Below are 7,844 nucleotides of genomic sequence, written 5' to 3'. Positions count from 1 at the left end.
CTCTGTGTGTCCCTGTCTTGGTCAAGCCCCTGAGCTGGGAGGTTTTTGTTCGTTTCCAGTTCTAGATCTGCTCCATGGCAAAATAAAAGTCCCGGTCTTCATTCTGATTGGACCAATTCTGGTCACATGCTCAAGGCTGAACCAGTCACTGTGGGATTATGCCTGGACCACGTGCCCCACCTGTAGAGCCAGGGATGGAGTTAGCTTTCTCCCAGGTACATGGGGTACCCTCAACAAGAGCAAAGGGGTGGCTATGGGTTGCTGAGCAGCCAAGAGTTAAAGTCTCCCTCGGGCCTTGGGGCAAGGTTCTCCCCTGGCCCTCAGTTTCCCTGTACAATTTGGAGGTTATTCCATAAGTCTCCCACCCATTCTCCTCCCTCAGCCCAGCCTCACAGACAAGTGCCCAGGACTCACCACGCCAGAGAGTGCTTTAAAGAATGGGGAAGGGGAGGAAGGGTTTTTTTTTTTCTGAGACAGAGTCTCACTCTTGCTCTGTTGCCCAGGCTGGAGTGCAAAGGCATGATCTCAGCTCACTGCAACCTCTGTCTCCCAGCTCCAAGCAATTCTCCTGCCTCAGCCTCCTGAGTAGCTGGGATTAAAGGCATGCACCACCACACCTGGCTAACTTTTGTATTTTTAGTAAAGACGGGGTTTCATCATATTGGTTAGGCTGGTCTTGAACTCCTGACCTCGTGATCCACCCACCTCAGCCTCCCAAAGTGCTGGGATTACAGGTGTGAGCCACCGCGCCTGGTAGAGGAAGGGTCTCTTTACCCATAAACATATGTCTGGACCTAGTGCCTGGGACACTTTGGTCCTTGGAGCCTGAGCTGCTGGCCTCTGGCAGGGCAGAGCCAAAGTGGATGCAGAGGCTTTGGCCACCTTCAGGCCACGGAAGAGTGACCAACCTTCCCAGCTACCTATGTGAGATTTTCAGTGCTCAAACCAGGACAGCACCAGGCCAACCAGACAAGCTGGTCACTCATCCATTGCCCAGAGACCTGGATGCCACGGAGCCAAGGAAAGGTGCCCATCGGAGCCCACAGTTCCCTCTAGACCATACCCCAGGTGCCTGGGACTCCAGAATCCCTGCACCAGCTGCTTTCCAGGTCTGTTCTCACTGCTGGTGTGTGGAATGGCCAGGGGCAGTGTGTGTGGAGACTGTGCATCTTGCACACAGGGGAGGACCTTCACAGTGGTAGCACAGGCCAAGGCTAAGAAAAGCAAGAGAGGCTTGGGGGCTTCCATTTGCCACCTTTGCCTCGGTGTCCTCAAGGGTTAGTGCCAGTCGTCCTCCTAGCCCTGCCTTCACTTGCCTCAGTGGCTCCTGGGCCCTGCAGAGAGCCTTAAGGGCTTGGGTGGCCATTGTGTCCCTTTACCAGCAGATGGCAGCACAAGAGCAGGTTTCAGGCAGTCCTTGGCCCCGCCCCCAGCATGTCTATCCTGCCCTGTGAGATATCCTTTACCTCGCAAAAAGTACCGACTCCACTTAAAACACTATTATTTTCTCACAGGAGAATGATGCTCTACAGTTCACAAAGTGCTTTCACAGCACCTCTTGTCCTAGTTACAACAGTCCTATTTTGAAGATGTAAATAATGAGACTCAAAGGCAAAGAGATTTCTTGCAAGACTCTGACCAGTACTCACCCCAGCCTTCGAACTCAGAGCATGGCGCTCTGCTCCCTCCAGGAGCCTCCCCTGCCCTGGTCTGTGCTGCCCTGTCCCTGGTCTCTAGACAGCCAGCAAGGAGTGACTGGAATTCTTAGGACCTCCTCCCCTTTTGACACTCTGTCTCCTTCCAGCTACTGCCTTCTCTCTCGGTTGTCTACACCCACAGTCTTCATACTCCAAAAGGCACTGCAGAGGGCTGCTTCCCCCACATTTTCCCACTGAGTGCACTGCAACACCTTCTCACCCTTCAGGATATGGTTCCAGCATCTTCTCTGGGAAGTTCCCCCACCCTCCCCAGCCTCCCTCATACCATGGGCTAGGTCCCTCCATGGACTTCCACAATCTGCTCCACCTTCCTCACCACAGATCTCTGGTTTGAAGTCACCTAAGCAAGTTTCTGCAGAACTGTGTGCTCCTTGGAGGCAGGACAGCATCTTGTCCGTGCTCCGGATGCACATAGCAGGTACTGTCATTCTTGCATAAGGGAGACCCCCGGCAGATGTGCCCCTGGAATGGAGGAGTGGAGGCTGTGCGGGCATGAGTATTCTACCCAGCCAGAAGTAACAACGGTTAACACTGGGAACTGACCGAGTGCCAGGCATGCCCCACCTCTTTTATAGGTACTCTCTCAATCCTTAGCACACCCCTCCACTGAGGGCACTACTATTCTCTTTATTCCATGAATAAGAAGACTGTGTGCCCAGAGGGAAGGAACCCACCCAAGATGGCCCAGGACACGAGGGAGGGAGGTGAGATTGAGGCTCTCAGCCGAGGTGAACACCTGCCTTCCACACCTGCTTCCCTGGGGCATATCATGGCTGGGCTGGGCTCCAAGGAGGGCTCAGAGATGAGCTAGACCTGTCTCATGACTCTTGTCCCCCAGGAATCTCTGATGCCATTCCAGACAGCAAGAGACATGCAGAGAGCAAGAACTCAAGGAAGGCTGGGATGGGGCCTGGATCTGGAGGTGCAAAGTATACAGAGCCCAGCGGAAGGAGAAAGAGAGATGGTGACCGAGCTGGAGAAAGCTTCATGGGTGCTTGATGGGATGGAAGCAGGGAAGAGTGTGGAGACCAGAGCAAAGGCTGGAAGCCCAGAACTGTGGCGGCAGGGTGAGCAGAACAGACTTGGGAGGAGGCTGTGGGGGCCAGAGGTGTCTAAGGGCCGAATAAGCCCCAAATCTGCCATGATGTGGTGCCTTCTCAGGGCATGGGTAGGCCCCAGCAGTGGAAATGGCCTTCCGCAGCCCTGGGTTGTGGTCAATCTTTCAGGAAACATACCCTAGCAGGTGCTGGGGGGTGTGCATAAGGCAAGGTGGGGCAGGTCCAGTCCTGTGGAAATGCCCTCTGCTTGTCCTTCCTCCTGGGACCAGCCTCGCCCTCCCTTCTCCACCCAAGGCTACCAACGTCTCACAGGCTGCTTCCCTCAGGACACTCTGGCCCAGTCATTCTTTCCCAGACCCAGGGCCTCAACTGGAGGTGGAGGGAGCTGGAGGGGGGCGATTCCTTCCTTCCAGGAGAAAAGGGAGGACTGTCAGCACCCTCTCCCAAAGTGACCTTGGAGGAGTCACATCCCCTCTCTGGGCCTCAGTTTCCTCATATTGCAATGACATTGAACCTGTGGACCCCATATGTGAGAACTGAGCTGGCTGCCGCAGATTCACCAGGGAGTTTGCTAAACATACAGAGGTTTTGGGCCCCACCCTCAGAGAATAAGAGCCATTCTTCTGGGCAGGGGTCCAGGCAGCTGTAGTTTTAGTAAACGCCCAGGTTTGGGAATTTGCATGGAGCATCCCCTCCCCCTCCCCCCATTGTCCCCACCCCATTTCCACAGTCACGATGGCAGCCTGAAGATGCAGTTATCAGGGAGCCCCACCCCAGGCTTCCCACTTCCCTGTCCTCCCCTGACTCAGCTAGATCAATATTGACCATAGGCCCCTCCCCTGCCTCTAAGTCCTGCCACCCTAAGCCCCGAAGCTCTCTGAGACCCTGACCTCGGATCAGTAGAGTCAAGGTCAAGCCAGGCTTGGGACTGTGATGATTTTATGGCTGTGCCCACGCTCACCCTGTATCCCCCTACTCCTCGTGATCGGGCAGGGCATTTGGCTCACTGGAGAAATCTTCAGGGCTCTGAATCCTTCAACTCATCCTGCAGGAGAAATGAGACTTCCTTCCCACCAGACAGAGCCAATCCCAATCCATCTCTGAAGGGGGTGCTGCTCCCTGCCCTAGCTCCCGTGGCGTGGTCCCTAGCAGAAGGCTGCATGGAGTGGGTGGGTGCAGATAGCTCCCCTTTGCTCACCTCCTTCCACCGAGGCACCTCTGCAGAGCCCTCTGCCCTTGTTCAACCCATTTGCTTTACAAATGGGGACACTGAGGCCGGATCCTCAGGGCACACAGATGGTGCTGGCAAGCCTGGGCCTCCAGCTTAGCCTGTCCCTGGCTCCAGGCACGCTATCTCCCAGCCTCCTTCTCCCCAAGCTGGTTGGAGGTGGGAGCTGAGCCTCAGTTTCCTTATCTGTACAAGGGAGAGCTGGCTACTGAGATGCATCCCATCTAGAGTGTTCCTGCAGGCCACATTTTGTGCTAAGCACTTTGATCACGTTTTAAAAATATGTATTGAGCATCTAATTTATCTCATTTAATCCCCCACGAAGGGAAAGCTATTCTCCCCTTTTCACATCTGAGAACACTGCGGTTCAGAGAGGTGAAGCAGCAGATTCGGAGGGACCATGGAGCCAGGGTTCCACTCTGACCAGCAGATAACTAAGGCCTCCCTGGCTTCTACTGCCCATGGTTTTCTTTTCTTTTTAGAGAAGACTTCTTACCCTGTCACTCAAGAGATCCTCCCAGCTGGGTAAGGTGGCTTAAACCTGTAATCTTAACACTTTGGAGGCTGAGACAGGAAGATTGCTTGAGCCTAGGAGTTCCAGACCAGCCTGGACAACAAAGTGAAACCCTGTCTCTACAAAAAAATTTAAAAAATAGCTGGGCATGGTGGTGTACACCTGTGATCCTAGCTACTAGGGAGACTGAGGTGGGAGGATTGCTTGAGTCAAGGCTGCAGTGAGCTGTGATTGTGCCATTGTACTCCAGTCTGGGTGACAGGAGAGCCTGTCTCAAAAAAACTCCACAAAACAACAACAACAACAACAAAATCCTCCTGCCTCAGCCTCCTGAGTAGCTGAGACTACAGGCACAAACCACTAAGCCTGGCTTCTAAAAAATATAGAGATGAGGTCTTGGTACATTGCCCAAGCTAGTCTCAAACTCTTGGCCTCAAGTAGTCCTATGGCCTTAGCCTCCTAAGCAGCTGAGATTACAGGCACCAGCCACCGAACCTGGCTCCCTGGCTGCAATTTTCTGGGGTTGCTGCTCACAGAGCCTATGGACTTCAGCAGGAAAAGGCTTTCTTTCCCAAAACAAGAAGTGATTCTGAATGGAGGTGCTGAAAAAAGCCTCCCTGTGGCCAGAGGGGGCGGGCTGCTGCTCTGTCCTTGGGGAGAAGGCCAGGGCAGCAGGAAGTCAGGCGGAGACAGAGCAGGCGGAACTGTTGGCCAAGGATCCGCAGACGGGCAGCCAGCCCCGGACGCCCTTCCAGGGCAGGACCAGCTTCAGCGAGGACTCAGGCCCCAGAGGGAGTGGCCTGGAGCTCAAAGAACCAAACTTTCCATGAGCCACCAGCAAAAAATGAGTCTGGAGGAGCCTGTCTACGTCAGACCCCGGGGTTCAGCAACCAAGGGTCACGTGGGATCCTGAGGGGCCTGCGACTGTCTTAACTCTTTGCTGGATAACCCCAGAGCCACCCAAGAACTGTGTTCAGTTTGATGCTTCATGGTACAAAGCTGTGAACCAGCCTTGTGGAGTCATTGGGGCGACTGAGAGATGAGGAGAGTCCAATCTCTGTCCTGAAGGAGTTGGTAGCGGGACAGAGGTGGTAGGCACGAGTGTGTTCCTCCAATCAATAAATGTGTATCACACGCCCACCAAGCCCAAAGGTGATGCTGCTACAAGGTAGGAGTTGTCATTACCCATATTTTACAGGTAAAAGAATGAGAGCTTAGAGAGGTTAAGTGACTTCCCCAAGACCACACAGCCAGGGAGGAGCAGGGCTGGGAAAAAATCCAGGTCAGTGTGGCTGAGCAGCCTGAGGCCTCTGCACCATGCCCTTCTGTGGCCCCAACGCACTCTGGGGTCCAAGGAGAGTCTTCACTACATGGAAACAAAATGCATTGTCTCAAAAGGACGTGAGTGCTCTGGGCAGGCAGGGCTGGGCTGTCAGGACTCACCAGATGTAGGACTGAGTCAGACCCCTTGAAGATTCTAGGCGTCCACATCTGGTTGGGGAATTGAGGAAGGCTTACAGGGGAGGACATATTTAGGAGGGACTTAAAGGATGGCCAGGATCCCAACGGGTGGGCGGGAAGACACTGGATCAAGGCGGAAGGCCCTGCCTAAGCCAAGGATGGAAGGCAGGACAGCCTTGGCCTGCTCAGAAGCATGAGCTGGGCTGGGGTGATGGACAGGAGCACAGAGCTCAGGGCCCACTGAGGACCGAACTCTCAGTTAACCAGTGTGACCCCTGGAGACTGTTGACCCTTACTTGGCCTCGGGAATATGGCTGACCTAATGGTGTGGGTAGGAGCCCCTGCCCCTCCACTGCCTTCCCTCCTTCCCTGCCACAGAGACCACACGTTGGCAGGCTTCTCATCTCAGCATTTCCTGGTGCCCAAGGGGCACCCTCTAACAAGCCCCAGAACAAGAATGAAGGGCCCCGGGGCACCCTACCCCACACTCCAGCCAGGCACATACAATGCCTCCCAAGGCTCCACACCAGCCTCCCAAGTTCAGATGGACACACAGATCAGATGAGACAGGACATTAGAGGACTGAGTGAGGGTGGAGAGCCCTGGGGCCTGGCCTCAGCTCCAGAACATTCTCCCCATGGGACCTGGGTAACCCCTCTGGGCTGCTCATCCCCTGAGACTGCAGAACAGTCAGCCTGCAGAGAGGCTGACAGGAGGCCCTAACTGAGCTGTGCTTACAACTCTTTTTGTTTTTTTTTTGAGACGGAGTCTCTCTCTGTCCCCCAGGCTGGAGTGCAGTGGCACGATCTCAGTTCACTGCAACCTCTGCCTCCCGGGTTCAAGTGATTCTCCTGCCTCAGCCTCCCAAGTAGCTGGCACTACAGGCGCGTGCCACCAAGCCTGGCTAATTTTTTGCGTTTTTAGTAGAGACGAGGTTTCACCGTGTTAGCCAGGATGGTCTCGATCTTCTGACCTCGTGATCCCCCCACCTTGGCCTCCCAAAGTGCTGGGATTACAGGCGTGAGCCACCCCACCTGGCCCCATGATTGCAACTTTTAAGTCAGTCATCCACATTGCACATTGGGAAATTTCTCATAAAAATCCGGCTTTCCAGCTGCCTTTAAAAAGCCCGGAGATCTGGTAGCCCCGGCCCACACTTCTGAGAGGTGGCCTCCCTCTTAAGATAGGTGTGCTTTCTTTAGTTCACCACAGTCCCCACCACTCCCTCTTGCCTCTCCAGCACTCACGGAGGGTCAGTTGCCTCATATTCTCTCACTCATACCAACAGCTTTGCTCACCCAGGTCCCTGGCTGGCCCTGTAGGCATGTGGGTTTGCCACTGGGTAGGACATTCGTGGGTTGCAGAGTGGGATCCTACTCCAGACAGGGCTGATGTTTCCTCTGAGCTGCCCGCTAAGCTGTTGTGGGTTCCCCCAGCTGGGGCTCCCTGTTCCCCAGTCAGCTCCCACTATAATCAGGGCCAGGCTGGGGGCTGTTCTGAGCCAGGAAGACCTAAAGTCAATACAGGGATCAGGACCAGGGCAGTTGGGAGACGTTGCTGGCGACGGAGGGAGGAGAAGGTGGCACGGCAGGAAAAGTTGTCTGAGAGAAGAGGAAATGGAAAAAGCAGGAGAAACTGAAAGACTGGGCCAGGGAGGGCAGGACAGGGACCACAGGCCCAGTGGCAGGAGTGGGGCAGGGGTTGGGGAGGCAGGAGGAAGTGAAGCTGGTGAGACCCATGGACTCCTAGAACCCTCCAATCTCACACTTGGAATCTGAGGAGAAGGGAAGCCTAGACTCCCAAGATGCTCCGTTCCTGACTCCCGGGACACCTGGCTGCAGCCGAGAGGCTGGTGAGGAATATTC

The sequence above is a fragment of the Trachypithecus francoisi genome, unplaced genomic scaffold (assembly GCF_009764315.1).
Source record: "Trachypithecus francoisi isolate TF-2019V2 unplaced genomic scaffold, Tfra_2.0 Lachesis_group2, whole genome shotgun sequence".
NCBI lineage: Eukaryota > Metazoa > Chordata > Mammalia > Primates > Cercopithecidae > Trachypithecus > Trachypithecus francoisi.
The sequence above is the reverse complement of the archived record's forward strand: the minus strand, read 5'-3'. Positions refer to the sequence as shown.